The sequence below is a fragment of the Setaria viridis genome, chromosome 2 (genome assembly GCF_005286985.2).
Source record: "Setaria viridis chromosome 2, Setaria_viridis_v4.0, whole genome shotgun sequence".
Classification (NCBI taxonomy): Eukaryota; Viridiplantae; Streptophyta; class Magnoliopsida; order Poales; family Poaceae; genus Setaria; species Setaria viridis.
The window spans coordinates 39,666,639-39,687,322 of NC_048264.2; positions in this window are offsets into that span (position 1 = coordinate 39,666,639).

Below are 20,684 nucleotides of genomic sequence, written 5' to 3' on the forward strand. Positions count from 1 at the left end.
TTTTAATCAAAAGTGATTTTTTAATAGATACAAATGTCTCCTTGTCACTTATGATATATAATAATAATTTTATAAGCTACTTCATCCCACAATTGTAATATTAGTTATTTTCAAATATTTTCTTGAAAGTTTTTTATGCCCTAAAAATTCAGATAATCATTAAAAAAAGTCTAATTTGGTGAATTTAGTTTTAATGTTTCTTAAGTGCTACATGTTTGTTATTATGCAAAATGGGATCTTCTCCATCTGTTGTATCACTATAAAAAGTTTTATGATTTTTGGAGATGATTTGGATACCATTTTGGTCAAGAAAAGAGGGTGGGAGAATTCACGGTTCAACGTTCATGCGAGTTAACCGATGGAATATTAGACGGCACAAATCATGAACAAAAGTTCAATTAAGTATCAGATAAGAAAGTTCAAATTTAGATGTTAAAAAAGGAAGCCTCATTTTTACTAGGCCAAACAAGGAATTTTCTTGTAGAGGTAAGGGCAAGCAGCGTAGCAAAGGAAAAAACTCCGCCCGTGCCGCCGTAGGGAGTAGCTAGCGTGACACAAAGGTGAGTGGGCGAGTATGTGACCCGAGCATACTACCTACGTTGCTCATCGGGCGAGGCGTCTGCCGTGGTATACGTAATGCGGCATGCCAACATCAGCCGTGTCGATCAGGAACCGGGCAACATGCCGATCCATCACCGAGTGCGCAACGGCGGAGACGGCGGCCTCGTTCGTCTCCCACTCTCCCGTGACCTCACGCATGCTGCATGCATCCACATGGGGATGCAGCTAGCAATCATGCATACTGCCGGTACGTGCGTGATGCATGTCGCGGCGCCGCTGATTCCGTGGCGCAACCACCCTAGTAGCCCTGACAGTGGTCCCCTACGTACTGATGGATCGTGCTGGGCGAAGGCTTGAATGAATACGGTGACCACCTATCCTGCAACGGCACTGCATGCGTCGACGATGGATCACCGGTCGTCATGTGAAACCGAGGCGTACGTCTCCGAAACCAACTCGGCGTCACGATCCAGAGCAGGTAGCCCGAACAAGGGACCATCCGTCCATGCTCCTCATCCTGCGGGGGGCGTTCGCACTCCGTGCTCTGCCTTTCGGCAGAGCAGAGATTAGCAGTTTAGCACAGGAAAGGGTTTCATCTCTCATGAGCTACTCAACCTCAATGGAGTACTGGGCGAGGTGTGCTTGCCTTGGACAATAGGCCCCGTTTAGTGATCGGGACTAATTTATCACATTGAATGTTTAGATTCTAATTAGGAATGTTAAATATAGAATAATTACAAAACCAATTGCATAAATGAAGGTTAATTCACGGGATGAATCTATTAAGTCTAATTAGTCCATGATTTGCACCTGTGATGCTAAGTAAATATGTGCTGATCATGAATTAATTAGGTTTAATAGATTTATCTCACAAATTAGCTACTGCTTATGTAATTAGTTTTATAATTAGTTCACGTTTAGTCATCCTAATGGGTATTAAACATCCCATGTGACTCGAATTAAAAATTAATCTATGATATTACGCCATGGCAGCGTCGAGGACTAGAGCATCGTACGTGCGTCACTCATCACCCACTGTTGTTGTCCACTTGTCCTCTGCTGTGGCCTGTGAGTCTGACTGACCGAACCCTGGGCTGGAGCTGTGGAGCAGGTCCAGCAAGAGTACTCCAGGGCCAACAAGTACCACGTCTCCTGACCTGACGCTGTGACGCATGGCATGGCTGCAACCTGCAACCATCTAATCTGCGCCCTTGTCACCTTCCTCGCCGGTCAAAAAGCCGCTCACGTCGCGACGCGGTGTCGCCCGCTCACGGGGCCTGCAACTAATCCCGCGCGCTCGCGTAGCGTACGCAGCCTCCAGGTCCAGCTCCTGCCACAATCCTCTGCCTCCCTCGGCCCCGCGCTCTCCCCTGCACCGCGTCGCGTCCCTCTCGCCGCGCGCCCGTGAACAATGACAACCCGGCTGGATCTGCCGGTGGACGAGGGAGACCGCCGCAAGCCGAAGGGCATTGACAACTTGGCGTCGGCGCGGCGCGCGCGTGTGGGGATGCGCGCCCGCGCCGTGCGGCCGAGGTCGCCGATCGCACGCTGCCAGTACAAACAGGTCCCCAAATCCCCATTCGCGCCGCGAAACGTCCCGTCCCCGTGCGGCCGAGGTCGCGGGTCGCCGTGCGTGCCCCCTAGGAGCAGGGCCCCTACCACGAAAGGAACGTGGAACGGCTGGCTGCGATCGGCCGAGCCGCCGCCGGGCCACACGAGCTGGGGATGGCCAGGTCGCGACTCGCGAGCTGCGGTGGGCACGCAACCTCTGCGCGTGTCCACAGCGGGAACAGCGCCTCAACGGCGACTGAAGCGGTAGCGGAAACATGGGCCGGGCCGGGGCAGCACAGTGAACAGGGGCGCAGGCGTTGACCTTGTTGCAGTGTTGGTCGCGGGTTGTTAACGGTTGAAGAACTGATCCTGTCATTAATAAAAAAACACTTATTGTATCCAGAGATATACTGTACTCCAGTACTCCATCTTGCATGAATCAGTGTTCTGTCGGGCAGACTTTCCGAGAGAGCTCACCACAACACCATCAGCCATCAGCCGGCGCCGTGTCCGCTGCCGCGCTTTGTCTCTTGCTGCGTCCTCCCGTCCGATCCGTGTCCGCACGCTGCGTTTCTTCCCGTGGCACCGTCGCCCTACTCCTACCAGGCTACCAAAACGCCAATCCACCTCTGTTATCTATCCCTCTCATCTATCTAACCCTTGACTCTGCTCGCACTCGCGGCTAGCCTACATTATCGTCATCAGATTCCACACTCAGATGCCTGCCTGACTGCACACTGAATGAAGTGGGTACTGCACACGTCTGGGCAGGTTGAATTCCTCGCCGCAGAAGCCAGAGCAACAGACAAATGATCCGGGTGTAAAGTGCATTGCCGTCAGATACGTTCGTCGGTTTCCAGTCACGGGTCGCAACTCTGACTCCCCTTCCTGGTTTTATGTTTACACTTTATAGTCAGATGCCTGAAGATATTGTTGACGGTGCTTTTTCCGGAAAAAAAAATGGCTCTGAACACAGATCGAGTCATCATCGGCGATGGATTTCATTTCCTGCCGTTTTCATGTTGGTCAACACGTACAGCGTTTGCGGCTTGCCATTCTGCACGTCTTCAGTTTAAACCATTCCAATGTGCGGAACATGCAGGTAAAAGGAAAATAAAATAAAAAAGATCTGCTACCTAGATGTTATTCTGTGCGAATGAAGAATGGATCTTCTGAGAGCTCAATTTAAATCCTAGTATCAAAGTATACGAAGAGAAATACGGTCAATTTGTTTTGCTTGCAGCTTCCTTGTATGACTTCGCCTCGTTTACTAGAAACAGGGCTGCTGGCATCTGTCCAACAAGCGTTTCAGCGGTCCAGTTCATACAATGTTGCAGGAAATTTACCACCCTTCACCATTCAGCGATATGAAAATAGGCTCAATGTTTTCCGTGCCGGGATGTACAAGTCTTGTTTTTTTTTCTGCATGACGTTAATGCAAAGGACAAGATCCAGCAAGGCAAACCAGTCGGCATGCTACTAATTTTTTCAACTTTGAGATCTTAAAAATACTGACACGGCCCAATAGTTTTGGACCCAAATCCTGCAGTTCATACAAGCTAATAAGTCGCATTAACGTGTTTCGATCGATGTCGCTGCCTTATCTTGTTGAGTGCACACATGATGTTCCTTTTCCATGTGACCAAGAATGATCGGACATATATGAATTTTGAATTTTGTAGGAAATTTGTCAGCCTTATCTACTTCTTCATTCAAGACCTGTCATTGTCCAGTTTGGCTGTGGAATATTACTTGCAGGCAAGTCTTTTCAAAGATCGGATGAAGATATGCGCGTTAAAATGTCAGCATGACGTCCTCGTTTGCTCATCGTAGTAGTTTGCACCTGTGTACGCTGATTTTTTTTCTTCCCTTTCAGAGATGACCAACCAGTTAATCCTTGTGAATTTTTATTGTTACACTTTTACCGTTAAACTCTCATCAGGTATATATATTACACATTTGAATAAATGGTAATGGATAACCATTTAGAGAAAAATGCGCAAGTTAATTAATATTCACACAATCACACTGCAGATCGAGTATTACCTAACTTTTCAGTCAACCAAAAAAGTACAAAAAGGTTACATCGAATTAGTAATTCTTGTCCATGATTTGTCCCTGTCAAATCCCTGTTACAAGCTAAGGTATCATATTCTAGAGACTCTTTTTTGCCCAATACGTTGTCCTAAAGAATCTTTACAAGTACAAACTCTGCTGACAGTTCTCTCTTTTCCCGAGATGTGGAGTCACTGTTGTATTGCATCTATATCATTATCATCACCAAAGGGTGGATAAACCTGCCCGTGCTGCTGCTTCTCATACGCAAAACAAGTAAACCGTAAGAAAAGGACGGCACGGGGGCACTTCTTCCCATCTTTCCCATACGGCAATGTGCATCCATTCTCACAAAAAAGAAGAAGCAATATTCGAAGAAAAAGACAGGAACTATATAGGTGGATATCAATATTTTTGATATCTGATTTTTGAGAAGAAATAAATTGAACACAATCCTAGCTAAGCTGGAAAAGATTCTAGCTGAAAGCCCCAAAAGGTGATGTTGCTGTTAAGACGTGGCTGTCAGGCCGCTGCTGCATCCATGCGACGACACCCGGATGATCCAAGCCCGAGCATGCCGCGTCCACGTCGAAACAACTGTGAGACCCCTGCGAGCATTGGCCATTGGAGGATAGAATGAATGATCCGCGGGTTAATTTGCTGCTCACGCATCCATCACATCGATCCAAGTACTGAACACATCATCGATCTGACGATCTGGTCGATCGGATTCCGAACAGCGCGCTAGCTAGGAAGTTAAGTTAGAACCACCTGAATCGGGTAGTTCTGAAGCTTGGGGCTCGATCGATCGGCTGCTTTTTCAATCGGCTGATGGGTAGAGGTAGTTAGGAGATGAATTAGCCGGTTGGTGCCTGGTCATTGCATTGCAGCGCCGTGCTGCGTGCACACAAGTGCACATGCATGTCTGGGCCTCATAATTCATGTGCGTTATTGCCTGCATCGATGTTTGCCTCTACAGTGAGTCGTATCTGGCAGTACGACTTATTACTAGCAAGGTACTCGATTCTTTCTTTTCTTGAAACACTTAGGTATCCAACTTTGCTCAAACCGAACACACTGGACTATTGGAGGACAGAGCCATCACCTGCTTCCTTGCAAATAAACCCCAAGTGCTGCAGGTAACACTTGTTATAACGAGTCCATTTTTCTTGCATGTCATTTTGCCTGCACAAAGTACTACTAATCTACACCAAGAAATTAAAGCAGTGCAACTGTATTATTTTTTTCTTGTATGTCCAGTTGACCTATGTCTCAAAAGTGTATGATGAGGGTGTCATCCGTGGCTGATCTTGTTTACGATACTTATTATACTATATGACGTTAGGTTTGACTAAAAAGTGTCAAACACTATTACACTAGCATGCTAATCAAGCATCCGCAGGAAGGAAATTAAAGGGCTGCACTTTGGAAGGACCTTATCCAGGGCACAAAAAGGCAGTGAAGATGCCACCAGCCCAATTGTTTGTAGCAAGTACACAACGCAATGGTCTAGCTAGGTCATTATAGTAAGCTCGCTAGTGTGGAGGATTAGCTCACCAAACTAGAAGCTGAAGCTCCATGTCTTCGTGTAACCACAAAACAGAAACTATATAATACATCCGCATCTTCCAGAACGTCTACCAGGCGTAAAGAAATGCTACTGGAGAATTATGATCGACTGTGAGTAGGTATGTAAGCACTATAATTTTCCCAAAATTCTGAACCAGCATGAAAGAATGCTAGCTAGTGTCTTGGGAATGAAATCAGACCTGATGCCTACAAATTGTGTGGTGGGTCAAATGGCTAAATAAAAATCCCCTTTAGGTAAAAAGGGGGCATTCTTTTAATTGAACTGACCATTTGACGTGATTTTATTTGTAGAATATGAAGCAAATCTTGTTTAAGAACCATTTCATACGTATGGAATTTTTTAGATATCAATACGAAATTAACTATTTTAGTTTCGTGAGATGCCAGAAAGCTAGTGTGGGAATTTGCAACTACTCGCTCTATTCTTAAATTCTTAAATGTATGACGTTTAGAAATGAAGGGGTACCTATTATTTCTCAAAATAAATTCATGAAAATCCAGGCATTCAAAACATGACTACGTCATTTTTTAAGTAGTAACCATTTAGGATTTCATTGTTGACCCTCTGGTAGTCACTCTAAAAGTTTAATCATTTTGGTAGTTTATTTAAACTATTTTTAACACCGGTAGAAAGACGAGCATTAGTTCCGGTTGGGAAATCTCATATATCTCGGTTTTTCCAACTGGGACTAATTAATTGGGACTAAAGCTCCCTATCAAGCCTCGCACGTAGCTTCCTTACCATCTCACTTACACAACACATCTGACTGAGTAGGGGATGCAATACTTTTGCAGTAACTCATGGGGGACCCTTTAGTTTCGGTTGATAATGCTCTCGGAGGCTTTAGTTCGGGTTTGTAATATCAACCGGGACTAAAAGATCACCTTTAGTCCCGGTTGGTGTTATCAACCGGGACTAAAGCTATCTCCACGGACTACAAAATTTAGGCTCGAACTAAAGCCTCTTTAGTTCCGGATCAAAAACAATCGAGATTTTTGTTGAGGATGGAATGTCGTTTTTCTACTGTGTAGCTAAGGCTCTACATTTAATTTACTGCTAAAAGATTCATTTGGGTAGTTTTCATTATTTCAAAAAAGAAATCATGATTTCATTCATGATGTGATTAGACGTTTGAGCTAAAGTCAGGAGGACGGTCTCCTGGAGGCTGCAGTTCGGTACGGTTGCTTTAGCTCATACGTCTAATCTAATCACTCAAAATAAAACTTTAGCTGATATATATGTGTCCCACGGGCACTAAACAAATTAAAGCACGGCCAACACTGGCGCTGACAAGTGGGTCCGTGCGACGTGGTGGATCCCGCATTGCGGTGACATTTCGCACATGTACACTGTACCGTGAAAGCAGGCATCGGAGAGTTCCTGTAGGGAAGCTCTAAGGCTAATCCCAGTGGGAGTTTCATAGAGGTTTCATGCATATTAAATACGGTGACACATCAGCATATGTGATGACATGGTATGGTAGTTATGAAGTGAGAGAGGAAAGGGATTTCATCAAGATGAAACTGTGTATACACTGTTTCCAAGACTATGAAACCTATTGAAACTTGCATTGGGGGCTATAGAGTTTCATTTCATCTAACCATATCCAATCACATGCCTCACAATTAAATGTCATGGGCATCCTATGAAATCGTGAAATGAAACTGTGCACTGGGACTCCTTGTTTCATTCATGAGAATACACCTCATGGGATGATGTGGCATCCTTGGAAGCAGTGCAATGAAACCTTGCACTGGGACTAGCCTAAATTATTTTAGCTTATAAGCAAAAAAAAAAAAGGGGTCTCGGATCAAGAGATGAACCACCTGTCCAACTGGAGTGTGCTGCTGGTCGAGCACAAGTCCGGCCAAAAAGTGCGTAAGCTTTCGGGCAGAAAGGAACTCGCGACGCCTTGTGTTCCGTTGCGAGCTAACGATTTTGCTCTTTTGCTTTGCCCCCTTTTTTAACCTCACTTTTGTTGGCCCGCGTATTTAATCATGCTGTGATGATTTTGCCGGGCAGTATTTTTTTTTTGACAGCGCCAGTACGATGAAATGGGCATGCGACCTCCGTTTCCAGGAGTAACCTTTTTGTTAGTTGGAATTTCAGCCAATCGGGTGCCTGCCTTGGACGGGCCAAAATGAAGCTTGTAGGACTATGTGATCAAAATCTTTTGGGAGGACAATGTCCAGTATGTAATTACGATAGTGTCAATGCTTGCATTGTACTGTGCTGTCTGTGTACCAGAGAAAAAAAAACTGGATTGGTTCATCGTAGCAGCACCAACACCGTAGAAAATCGCACTCGATGCGTCATGCGTTGCCGGAAAGAAAAAAAATGCGTCATGCATAGCCGACGTCGGTCGCGAGACAGGATCCACTCCCCATGCGTGCCGTGGAAAAGGAGGGACAACGGGAACGGGGGCGGGCCCACGGCGTCAGCGACGGGTCGGCAACCTGACAGCTCGGTGCGGGCCCGGGCTCGGCGGCTCCACGCACGCCCGCGGGACCGCGCGAGCCCGTCGCGTCACCTTTCCGGCCCGCTGTCTGCCCTGCCACGCGGGTCCCACGGCGTGGCCTGGGAACCGGGAGGTCGAAGCTGCCAACAACGGCTGTGCCGTGCACGCTGGGCTGAGCACACACGCCGCGGAGGCCACCGCACAGTCGGCGGCGCCGGGGCCGACGTGAGCATCCTTCATCCTTGCGGGCGTCGAGGAAGAACGGCCGCACTTAGGTGATCGCCGGCTGTCGGTCGGATAAGCCCGAGCAAACATTTCCACGAGCATGCCGCATGCGTCGCTGGAGACTCGAACCCTACCATGCATGCTCGAGAAAGAGCACGGCGGAAGATTCTTCATGCTGCCGCGGCTGGGCCATGAACGACGACAGGGGCTTCCTGTTCTGCATGCCCCGTTGCGGCACGGGCACAGGGAAACCAGCCATGGTGGCCGCCGCTGTGTGCGGCATGCAGATGCGCGAGATGCCACGCACAGCCTCGTCAGTCTGTCACGTCGTCGCGGCCACGCCAAAAGCCAGGGCCCTTTTTGAATCTTCCGGCGTCGGGAACGGCCAACAGAAAATCTCGTGTGTGCTCCCACCAGAACAAAAGGCGGCAACCAACCAGCCAAAAAGTTTCACAGCCCGGCGGAGCCAGATCCGGCCAAGTTTCACCCAACCGAACACGCGAGTGAATTTTTCGGCATTTGGGGTGCCATTTGGTGAGAGGAGAAAACAGCTAGGAGATATTTGTCTAGTGGCTTTTAGAGTAGTGCACAGTGTAGAGTGTACTATACTACCTCCTTGCAACTTGTCACGTCACTATATACTCGATGAGGCTACGGCGGCCAACGGGGTGGTAGCACGGTCCTACCAGTATCCTACGCCAACGTTGACGCGTGCACTAGGCTCTAGTACGTGATGTGAGATAAGGGATCCTGCTGCTACAGCAACATATATCGTCGCAAGGTTATACATATGTGCGCGGCACGGCACCTGCTAGGCTGCTGCTAGGCTGCTACTGCGCTGCATCCTACGTTCCTACCAGATATAAAAAAAATTATATACTACTCCCTCCGTTACATATGAAAATCTATATTTTTAGAAAAAATAATATGAAAATCTATATTTTTAGAAAAAATAAAATAACCTACAATTTAAAACAGAAAGTAAAGAAAATTTGGTTTCTAATTCACTCCTATATAGTGACGAAGTGTTGCAAAATCCTTCTCGATCCAAACGATTAGTGTTAAATCCATGCCACAAATAAGCGATGCCACACAAATTTCAAGCATTTTTTTGAATGAAAAATTTCAAGCATTAACGTAGTAATTTTTTTTCAAGTATCTAAAATAGGTGGATTGTTGAATATAGGTGTGCTATTCACTTGATTAGTCCAATCCCAACCCTCCTAGTAGGTGTGCTATTCACTTTGATGACATGGGTTTACTACTTGAGAAATCGGAAGTGGTTCCTCTATAGTACTTGCTTATGCAGATGGGTCACTTACGTGTTGAATAACGAGGACCGAAGAAATCGCTATTTAGGCGTTGGGGCCGAGCGCTCGTTTCCATCAGTGGAACCCACGCACCGCCCTCACCCCAGCCCCTCCGCCGCCGCGGCTCGCCGCCCGCACCGCTGAGTCCACGCGCGAAGCCTCGCTAACATGTCCGCGGCAAGCCAACCGGCCATCGTCGCCCCTCTCCGAAGCTTGCAAGCCCCTGCCCTGCCCCACCACTGTGCACACGCGCTCACAGCACCGCGACGGCTGCGCCCTACAGCCCCAAGACGCGTTCATGTTGCTGCAGGTCGCCATCGTCGCCCCCTGGCTTGCTGCATGCGGTCCGCATGGGGCACCACCGACCGCGCCTGGCCGCCGCCGCCGCCCACTGTCCACACGGCCGCCATGCCCGAGCAAGCTAGTCGCTGCCGACAGCCACACGGAATCATCCAAAACCAGCCCGAACAGCGGAACGAGCAGGCAGACGAACTTCTCGTCAAATCCAGTAAATGCTCCCGAAACAAGCAAATCGAGAGCATCAAATCCATCCAATCCAAGAACTCCCAAGCACGAGAAATCAACAAAATTATAGTCAACACAAGCTCACGGACACCCCAAAACTGTGATTTTTTTTATAATTAAGGACTTGATTATATTAATATAATAAAAATATAGTACAAAGTTTTGGGATCTCCCATCCCAAATCAAGGTGTAAGGTGTAGCTTCTGAACTACTACAGAGGAGTCAAACAAATGACTCAAGTAATTAAAAGCACTTAATCGTATGGGTAATTGGTCTAAAAACCCGAATTCTGCACTTCTGGGAGAGCAAGCATAGGTGATATCTCTAACGGGGACGCTGTCGTACATACATTTATGAGCCCACCAAAAGGTTTGGACAGTCCTAAATATAAGACTGGACATCGAGACACATCTGACATGGAGACTATGGTGCAGGACGTACATAGAAAGATAAGAACTAGTCGAGTATCAGTGAAAATACTTGTAGTAATAAGAGTAGAACTCATCTAGTCAAATCCGATTAGTATTCTTGTAACCAACCGACCTGTAACCCTACCCCCGGCAATATAAGGTGAGGCAAGGACCCCCTCCAAAGCAATTCAATCCAACCAACACACAAGATGTAGGATATTACGCTATTCAGCGGTCCGAACCTGTCTAAATCGTGTGTCTGCATTTACCTTCAAGTTCCTGATCTCGACGAACCCCACTAACCAAAACACTACCTTGGGCACCCCCTGGTAGGTTGTTGGGTCTGAACACCGATAGCTGGCGCGCCACGTAGGGAGCCTCGCTGAGAATCCACTGGCAAACTCAATGGCACAAGTCATCATCAAGCCAATCGTCGTGTTCGAAGCAGGCACGACGTTTGTCTTCGGCTCCTAAGTTTGCATCGCAGACGGCGCTGGAAATTTCCACCACCACGTTGCGTCGACCCTAGAGAAAAAGCAGCAAACCATGAAGCTCCAACGCCAAACTCTGGATGATCTCGTCGATAATTTCGACGAACTTCCAATTTCTGACCTAGTTAGTGGCTGGGGGGACGAGTTCGAGTTCAACTTGACTTCTCCCGCTAGTCGGATTGACTTTCACGAGCTGGAACATAAACCATCGTGCGAGTCAAACTACCACTCGAGTCGATTCCCGATCGTACTCCACAACACGACCACTAGTTATCAGGCTGCCCTGTCTAGATCACGATCCAATATAGATACGATCAAGGACCTTGACTAATACTTGAACTCGACAAGGAGACTTCTTTATCAGGTCCGTAGCAAGGCCTGATAATCACATCAACTCCCCAAGGCATATTCTCTACTGGCCCAACATGAAGCCACCCGCTCTTGCTAAAAACGATGATTCACGCCTCATCGTCTACCTTGACACTCTCCCGTACTAGGAGCGAGCTCCTTTGTCACCCATCTACGAGGAATGCGACACCACAAAGGTCATCACTTCAAGCTCGGGAAGCTATTCTCCAGAGCAAAAATTCTTTGCCGTCATTACTAGACAAAAGGACAAAGAAGAAGAGCAACATGATAGAAACCTGCGACATGAGCGTCACCCGAATGACGTCTTGCAAGATAAACTCACCGCCAACGTTGTCGGAGAAGAGACTGAAGCTCAAAGAACTTGACGACGAGCAAGAAACGCCACAAGAGCAGAGCGCCGTCGCTGCCTTGCAGCGGACTTACCAATCCAGAACCTGGATAACACCTTTGAAGCTTTAAACGTGTCATCATCGTACTCTCCTAGCTACCATCGCGTCTATTGATCTTATCACCCGTGCAATGCCTTAGAACAAGTAAACAACACAGTTGGCTCAACTGGTGAAACTCACGTACGAACAACTCGATCAATAAAATCCGATACAGTCGGTCCAACGCTCCCCATCCCAGCGTAGTCAACATGGCGGCAGCCATAGAGGCCCTCCATCCAGACCAAGCCAACTCGGAGGCACCAGACCAAACCAAGCTGGAGCTAATGGTAGTTGGGCAGGACCCTCGGGAGGCCGTGACCACCGTGGGGCTAACCCATAGCCTGAATGCCTAGTAGAAGGCCTCCGCAACAAGATCAACGCCAGCCGCGATGCCCATACCATCATCAACGAATGGTGCCGCGAGCGTGAGCAAGAAGTCAAACACCCGGAGATGATACTGACTTCTCAAGACGCGTGAGGAGGACAACTCTACCTGAAAAGTTCAAACCCCCGGATATCACCAAGTACGATGGCAAGCAGGACCCAATCCAATGGCTCTAGTGCTACTTGCTGTCAGTACAAGCAGTTGGGGGAAACGACGACACCAAAGTCATCTACTTCCCCATCTGTATGGAGGCGGCGCCACTCACATGGCTTGAATCGTTGGATAAGAACTCCATCGACTCATGGCAGGACCTCGAGGTAGCGTTCACCAACAACTACGCAACGGTAATGTAGCATCCTAGCAACATGATTGACTTGTCTCAAGTTCAACAACAAGAAGGTGAGACCCTGCAAGCTACTTACGTTGATTTTTTGACAAAAAGGCCACAATTGTGGATGTCACGGAGCTCGACATTGATTGCTTCCAAAACGGTCTCCACGACCGCTGGATGTTCCAAAACTTCGGTAGAAAGCGCCCCGCTGATGTCAAATCTCTCAACATCATGGTATAAGCGTGGGCAGATGAAGAAAACAGGGAGATCGAAAGGTTCGAGTCCAATCACAACAAGGGCCAGAACAAAAACAATCAGAACAATGAACAACGCAATGACAAGAACCGCAATGATCACACCAACAATGACAACCAAAATAACTACTCGGGAGGTCACAACCGTAAGCAAAAGCTAGACAATACTGTTGCGGCAATTTCACAGTCATCCAAGAAAGGTGGCGGCAAGAATCAAGACAGGCCCTCATTCAACAAGCTCATGAACAAATAGTGCCCATGACACCCATATCACAAGCACTCTTCGATAGATTGTTTCAGTCTACGAAGAATCATGAAGGACCTGCCAGAGCCATCTAGCATCAAAGATAAGGGCAAGGCTAAGGATGACAAAGATGATGGTGACAATGGCAAGTTTCAGAATCCATCCAACACCATCAACGTCATCTTCGGCGGAACCCCGGGTACTGCTACTAAGGGGTCCCAGAAGCTCACTCTTCGAGAGATAATGTCTATTGAACCTACGACGCCAATGTTCCTCAAATGGTCTGAGATGCCAATTACCTTCTCCAGGAAGGACAAATGGACTAGTTTCTCAGACCCAGGACGGTATCCCCTCGTCCTGGACCCGGTTGTCACTGGCTCTAGACTTACTAAAATACTCATCGATGGCGGTTGCGGTCTTAATGTACTGTTCGCCAAGACACAGAAGAAGATGGGGCTCGACATCACCGATATGCTCACTCCAACAACCTCTCCGTTCTATGGGATCGTCCTGGGCAACGCGGCTGTACCCCTCGGACAGGTGGTTTTGCCAGTTACATTTGGGACCAAAGAACACTACCGGACAGATTACATTCGGTTCGAGGTAGCGAACTTCGAAATATCGTACCATGCTATCCTCGGAAGACCACCATTGGCCAAATTCATGGCCATCCCGCACTACGTGTACCTAGTACTCAAGATGCCGGGACCCAATAGAGTACCCTCCCTGCGCGGAGACTTGAAGAGGTCGTATGACTATGACATAGAAGCCGTGGAGCTAGCAGCAACTACCCAACTACCAAACTTGATGATGCAAACCTTCGCTGCATCCAAGAAGCTGTCCCCATTAGAACTCGAGATTCCAGAAAAGAAGTCAGGGGAAACCAAGGTCAAGCCTGCAAGTGAAGTAGACATCAAAGCCATTGATCTTGAGACTAGTGATAGCTCCAAAATAGTCCTGATCGGCATAGGGCTGGATCCTAAATAGGAAAGCGCGCTCATCAGCTTCCTCCGAACCAATCGAGACATCTTCACGTGGAAACTAGCAGACATGCCGGGGGTGCCTAGGGAGTTGATCGAGCACCCACTCAACGTGAATCCAAAAGCTACACAAAAAAGACAACGCTTACGACGATTCACCCAAGACAAAAGGGAAGCCATCAAGAAAGACTTGGACAAACTACTCGTGGTGGGCTTCATAAAATAAGTCTATCATATAGAGTGGCTCGCCAATCCCGTCCTAGTGTGAAAGAAAAACAACAATGAGTGGAGGATGTGTGTCGACTACACAGACCTCAACAAGCACTGTCCAAAGGATCCCTCCGGGCTCCCTATGATCGATTAAGTCATCGGCTCCACAGCTGGATGCGTCCTCCTTTGTTTCCTCGATTGCTACTCGAGGTATCACCAGATAGCTCTCAAGGAGGAAGACCAGATCAAGACTGTGTTCATCACCCTATGTGGAGCTTTTTGCTACACAACTGTGTCTTTCAGGTTGAAGAACGCAGGCGCTACTTACAACGGGCAATTCAGAAGTGCTTCAAGGAGCAGCTACACCGCAACATGGAGGCGTACGTGGACGACGCGATCGTAAAGACCAGAAATCTCGATGGCCTGATTGCAAATCTAGAGGAAACTTTTGCAAGGTTGCGAGAGTTGTTGTGGAATCTCAACCCAAAAAAGTGCATCTTCAGCGTGCTCTCCGGAAACTAATCGGGTTCATCATTAGTCACCGAGGCATTAAAGCTAACCCCGAGAAGATCTCTACCATCACCGACATGCATGCCCCATAAGGCATCAAGAACGTCGAGAAGCTGACTGGATGTATGGCGGCCCTCAACAGATCAATCTCAAGGCTTGGAGAGCGGGGCCTACCCTTCTTCAAACTACTCAAGCAGCAAGACAAGTTTCAGTGGATCAAGGAGGCAGATCAAGCCCTACAACAATTAAATGACTTCCTATTAAAGCCACTGGTTCTCACGACGCCAAACCCCAATGAAGATTTGCTGCTTTACATCGCCGCAATTACTAACGTCGTCAGCACGACGATCGTGGTTGAAAGACCAGAACCAGGCCATGTATACAAAGTATAAAGACCCGTTTACTTCGTCAGCGAGGTGTTGTCAGATTCCAAGGCCAGATACCCGCCAGTCCAGAAACTACTGTACGCGATACTGCTCATCTCGTGCAAGTTACAACATTACTTCCAAGAGCACATGATCTCTGTTGTTACTGACTTCCCCCTAGGAGAAATTCTCCACAATCAAGATGCAACAGGAAAAATATCCAAGTGGGCAGTAGAACTTAGAGCATTGGCCTTGGAATTCAAATCAAGGACTGCAATCAAGTCCCAAGCCCTAGTCGATTTCATGACAGAGTAGCGGGAGAATCAACTACCAATGCTAGCAGAGCGTCTAGAGCATTGGGTCATGTATTTTGATGGATCACTCAAGTTCGAGGGTACCGCGCAAGAGTACTCTTGATATCTCCCAAAGGAGAATAACTCAAGTATGTCATACAAATCTTCTGGGAAGTGTCCAACAATGAAGGTGAGAACGAGATGCTTCTTCACGGGCTCCGCCTGGCAGCCTCGCTAGAAATAAAGCAATTGTTGGTCTACGGCGACTTACTAGTGGTGATCAATCAAGTCAACAACGAGTAGGACCGCCACAAGAACATGGATGCGTATTGTCTAGAAGTACGCAAGCTAGAAAACAAATTCTTGGGTTTGGAGTTCCACCATATAGTTCACGACAACAACAACGTGAGAGTAAAAATTGCTTGCAGAGACATTAATCTGGTGGCTGAGTCAGCTGAAAGTACCCTGGGTCTATATCTTTATGATTTCTTCATTGAGCTTGAAAGACAGGAACTCATCCAGCCAAAGGGGCAGAAAGCAGTAATCAGAGTGGAAAACTTTGGAGGGCAACCTAGTCCCAAAAAACCAAGAACAGATAGCAATGATCAGTCAAGCAAAGATATCAATATTAAATCCTTTGCGACTGCAACCACTAGAGATAGTAGGGGGGGAGGATATGTATCCAATATTGGTAGAGATCTGCTTAAATCTACTCCAGGCAAAATCAATAGTGCCAAGGAGGCAGTAGCAAAAAGAATGGAGACCCACAATGACAAAGGTGATTCAAAAGATATGAGAGGCCAAGAAGGAGAGATAATTCTAGCAACAACATATGAACCAAGCAACGATCTTGAAGTAGGTGCCTGTGGTGATGAAATCGATAGCAGTGAAGATTTCGTAGCCTAAATGAATAAAACTCTAGGAGGGTAATCCTCTAAAAACAGAGGGGATCAATGGTTGGGGAGATGTGAGTATGAATAAGATGCAAACATGACAAATCAAATCGTACTTGATAGAGAAAATACAAAGACTTCTATGGTGATATCTGAATTAATGGAAGAGGGGGCTAATAACACTAACAATGAAGTGGTGGAAAACTGCGAGATAGACACTGACTTGAATATGAAGAAATTGGTGAATCCCTATGACAAGATGTGGGAAGCGAGGGTGGAGAGAAGAGCTAGTGAAAGATTACAGGAAACCAATGCTGCGGGTGAAGCGGGTCTTCTAAAGGGAATTAACAAGAAGAGAAACTTGGAAGGTATGAAAATAGTAAACTCTAACTCCTTTTCTATCCTTGATGATGATGAGTTAATTAATAGATCTTCTTTGATTGGTGTTGTTATTAAGAATAATGAATTTGCATCGGTGGATATGCTTAGAGAACTAGAAAATGCTTGAATGGCTCTAAGTAAGAAATAGCTGAGCACCTTGAATCAGGTTGATCAGGAAACTCCTGATCATGAAACCTCATAAATAGAGACTAACATAAATGAGAATCTCCTGGAGTGGGAAGATGAACCATCTAAAATTGATGATTTCACTATAGCTCCCTCAAAAAGAAATAGGAAAGTACTCAACATGCTTAGTTTATTTGGTAAAAAAATAGAGAAAAACAAAAGGGAGGAAGGATTTTCCTTCCTCAAAAATGGAAGGGAAGGTTAGCGGACAGGGAAACCCTGCTCCACTATCCCTCTAAACAAATCTAAAAAGAAATTACCATCATGAAAGGCCTGGAATTGTAGAGGCATAAAAAAGGTGTCTCTATATATATCAGAAATCTTATTCTAGAACACAACTTCCATTTTATTAGCTTGCAGGAAACCATGCAAGCTAATATTGATGACCAAATCATTAGACAAATTGACCCCAACCAAGGCTATTTGTGGAAGTGGGTACCATCTAGAGGTAAGTTTGGTGGTATCTTGAGTGGGATTAATCTGGATGCCTTTGATGTTGGACCTTTCTTAGAAGGAAAATATATCCTGCAGCTAAATCTGTGGGACAAAGTACAAAAGAAAAAAATGGAATTTCCTAAATATGTATGGTGCCGCTTAGGAAGAAAATAAAGATGAATTCCTGGTTGAATTGGTACATTTTTGTGATAAAAACACAGAGCCATATATTGTGGGAGGGGATTTCAATATAATTAGATTTACCTCTGAAGAGAACAAACGAGAAGGTGTAAATAGATATTCTAGAATTGTTAATTCTATAATTTCCACCCAAGAATTGATTGACACACACCTGTCAGGTGGAAAATTCACCTGGTCTAACAATCAGGTGCCTCCTACCCTAGAGAAACTTGACAGAATTTTGATGAATAAAAGTTAGGAAGATATCTTCCCTACAGTTCTAGTGTATAAACTTCCTAGGGAAGTTTCTGACAATAATCCTTTGATATTTACTAAAAATATAAATACTCCTATGAAGAATATTAATTTTAGATTTGAACTATCATGGGTGAAACACCCTAATTTTCTTCCCACGGCTAAACAAATTTGGGAAAAGCCATGTCATGTTGATTCAGTATTGACTAGAATTCAAATGAAATTGAAAAGATTCAAACAATACTTTAAGGGGTGGGGTTTCAATAAACAAGGAGAACAAAGGAAAGTCAAGATCAAACTACAGGAGGAGTTATTGAAGCTGGAGCAACAGGAGGAAGTGGGTCTGTTAAGCTTGAATGAGATGCACAGGAAAATGCAAATACATGGTAATGTTCTTAAAATGTTGGAAGAGGAGGAACTATACTGGTTCAGTTGAGTCCATGGGAGATGGTTGCATGAAGGTGATAGCAATACCAAGTTCTTTCACAGAATAGCTAATGTAAGGAGAAGGAAAAATACAATCATAAACTTTCTGGATGGAGATAACATAATAGAAGGAGATGAAAATTTGCTAAAACATGCCATAGAATACTACAAAAGTCTTTTTGGCGCGGCTCCTGGAAATAATTTTCCAATTAATCCAGATATGTAGGAAGAGGGTGAAAAGGTTAGTGAAGCAGACAATGAGTGGTTATCTAGGCCTTTCTCTGAATCAGAGATAAAAGAGGCCCTATTCCAGATGGAAAGGAATAAGGCTGCTGGCCCAAACAAAATTCCTGTAGAATTCTATCAAACTTGCTGGGAGTTCATCAAACAGGACATTCTTGAACTTTTTGATGACTTGCACAAGGGGAGACTAGAAGTAAGTAGGCTTAATTATGGGATTATAACCCTGCTGCCAAAGGTGCAGGATGCAGAAAGAATTCAACGGTACAGGCCCATATGCCTGTTGAATTACCTATACAAATGGGCAACAAAAGCATTAAACATAAGATTAGAGCTTGTGGCTAAAAAAATAATTCTGAAGACCCAATCTGTTTTTATCAACGGGAGAACTATCATGAGTAGGGTGTTGGCCTTACATGAGGTTATACATGAAACTAAAAGGAGAGGGGAAGTGGGTGTGATTCTTATATTAGATTTTGAAAAGGCTTATGACAAAGTTAATTGGAATTTTCTGTTTGAATGCCTAAGGTTGTATGATTTCAATGATACTTGGCGGAGTTGGATTGAAAAAGTAGTTAAAGGAGGGACGGTGAGTGTAAAGATCAATGATAAAACTGGACCTTACTTTGTGAGCCACAAAGAGGTTAGACAGGGGATCCTTTATCTCCTATGCTGTTTAATTTTGTAACTAATTGCCTGGTAAGAATGGTCAGAAAAAACACAAACAGCTGACCTGATCATAGGTCTAGCAAGCAATTTAATCCCAAAAGGCATCGCGATTCTGCAGTATGCAGATGACCCCATTGTGTGTCTTAAAGATGATTAGGAAGTAGCCAGAAACATGAAACTTTTGTTATACCTATATGAAATCATGTCTGGGTTAAAAATCAACTTTGATAAAAGCGAGGTGATCTTGATAGAAGGTGATGAAACCAAAAAAATGTAATATGTAGAGATATTTAATTGTCAAACTAGTTGTTTCCCAAGAAGATACTTAGGTGTTCCTATCAGTCCTAGCAAACTGCATGCTAAAGATTGGCTTCCTCTGGAAGAGAAAAACAAAAAGAACTTCGTGATATGGAAGGGAAGTACCATGTCGATTGCGGGGAGAACCACTCTTATAAATTCAAGCGTTTCTAGTTCTTTTATATATCACATGTCTATGTACTTATTGTCAAAAACTACCCCTTCTGCACTGGACAAGCAAAGAAGAATGTTCTTTTGGAGAGGAAATAGTGAAAAAAGAAAATATAATTTCTTCCGGTGGGAAATTGTGTGCAAAAGCAAGAGGAGATGTGGTTTGAGGGTAAAAGATATAAGGAAAATGAATGTAAGCCTATTATGTAAATGGTGGTGGTGTTTGGACACAGAGGAAGGGATCTAGCAAGATGTTGTTAAAGCTAAGTATATCAAGGGGGTATCAGCTCTATGAATCACACGCTGAATGACTCTCCTGTATGGGCAAATTTATTGAAAGTTAGACATATATATCTAAAGGGTAGAAAAATTAAGGTGCAAAATGGAAAGAAAACTCTTTTCTGGAAAGATATCTGGATTAAAAATGAACCATTATGCATCATATTCCTTTTTCTTTTTGATTTATGCAAAGAAAATAACATTACTGTGTTTGACTTCGTATATAGGCAAGGGCAATTAAATTTCACTAGATGGCTTTATCATTTGCTATTTGAACAATGGGTGGGGATGGCGGACTTGGCCTTCTCCTTCCAGTTCGAAAACTCTGATGTTATCATTGTGTGGAAATGGTCAAAAAATGGTAAGTACACAACAAAATCTATGTATGAACACATGACAAGAGGCGATTCAGGAGCAAGCTTTAAACACATCTGGAAAGCTAAGGTTCCATACACAATAAAGATCTCTGCGTGGTTATTGGAAAACAATGTCATTCTAACCAAAGACAATATGATTAAAAGGAATTGGGTGGGAGACCTAGCTTGTTACTTCTGCGATCAAGCTGAAACAGCGGAACATTTGTTCTTCCAGTGTCCAATAGCTAAAGTGATATGGTATACTGTGGCTATGTGCCTGGGTGCCAACAACGTTCCTCAGAATACCCAACAATACAGAGCTTGGGTGGGAGGGTGGTTACCTGGGGGAGAAGCAGTATACACTTTGAGT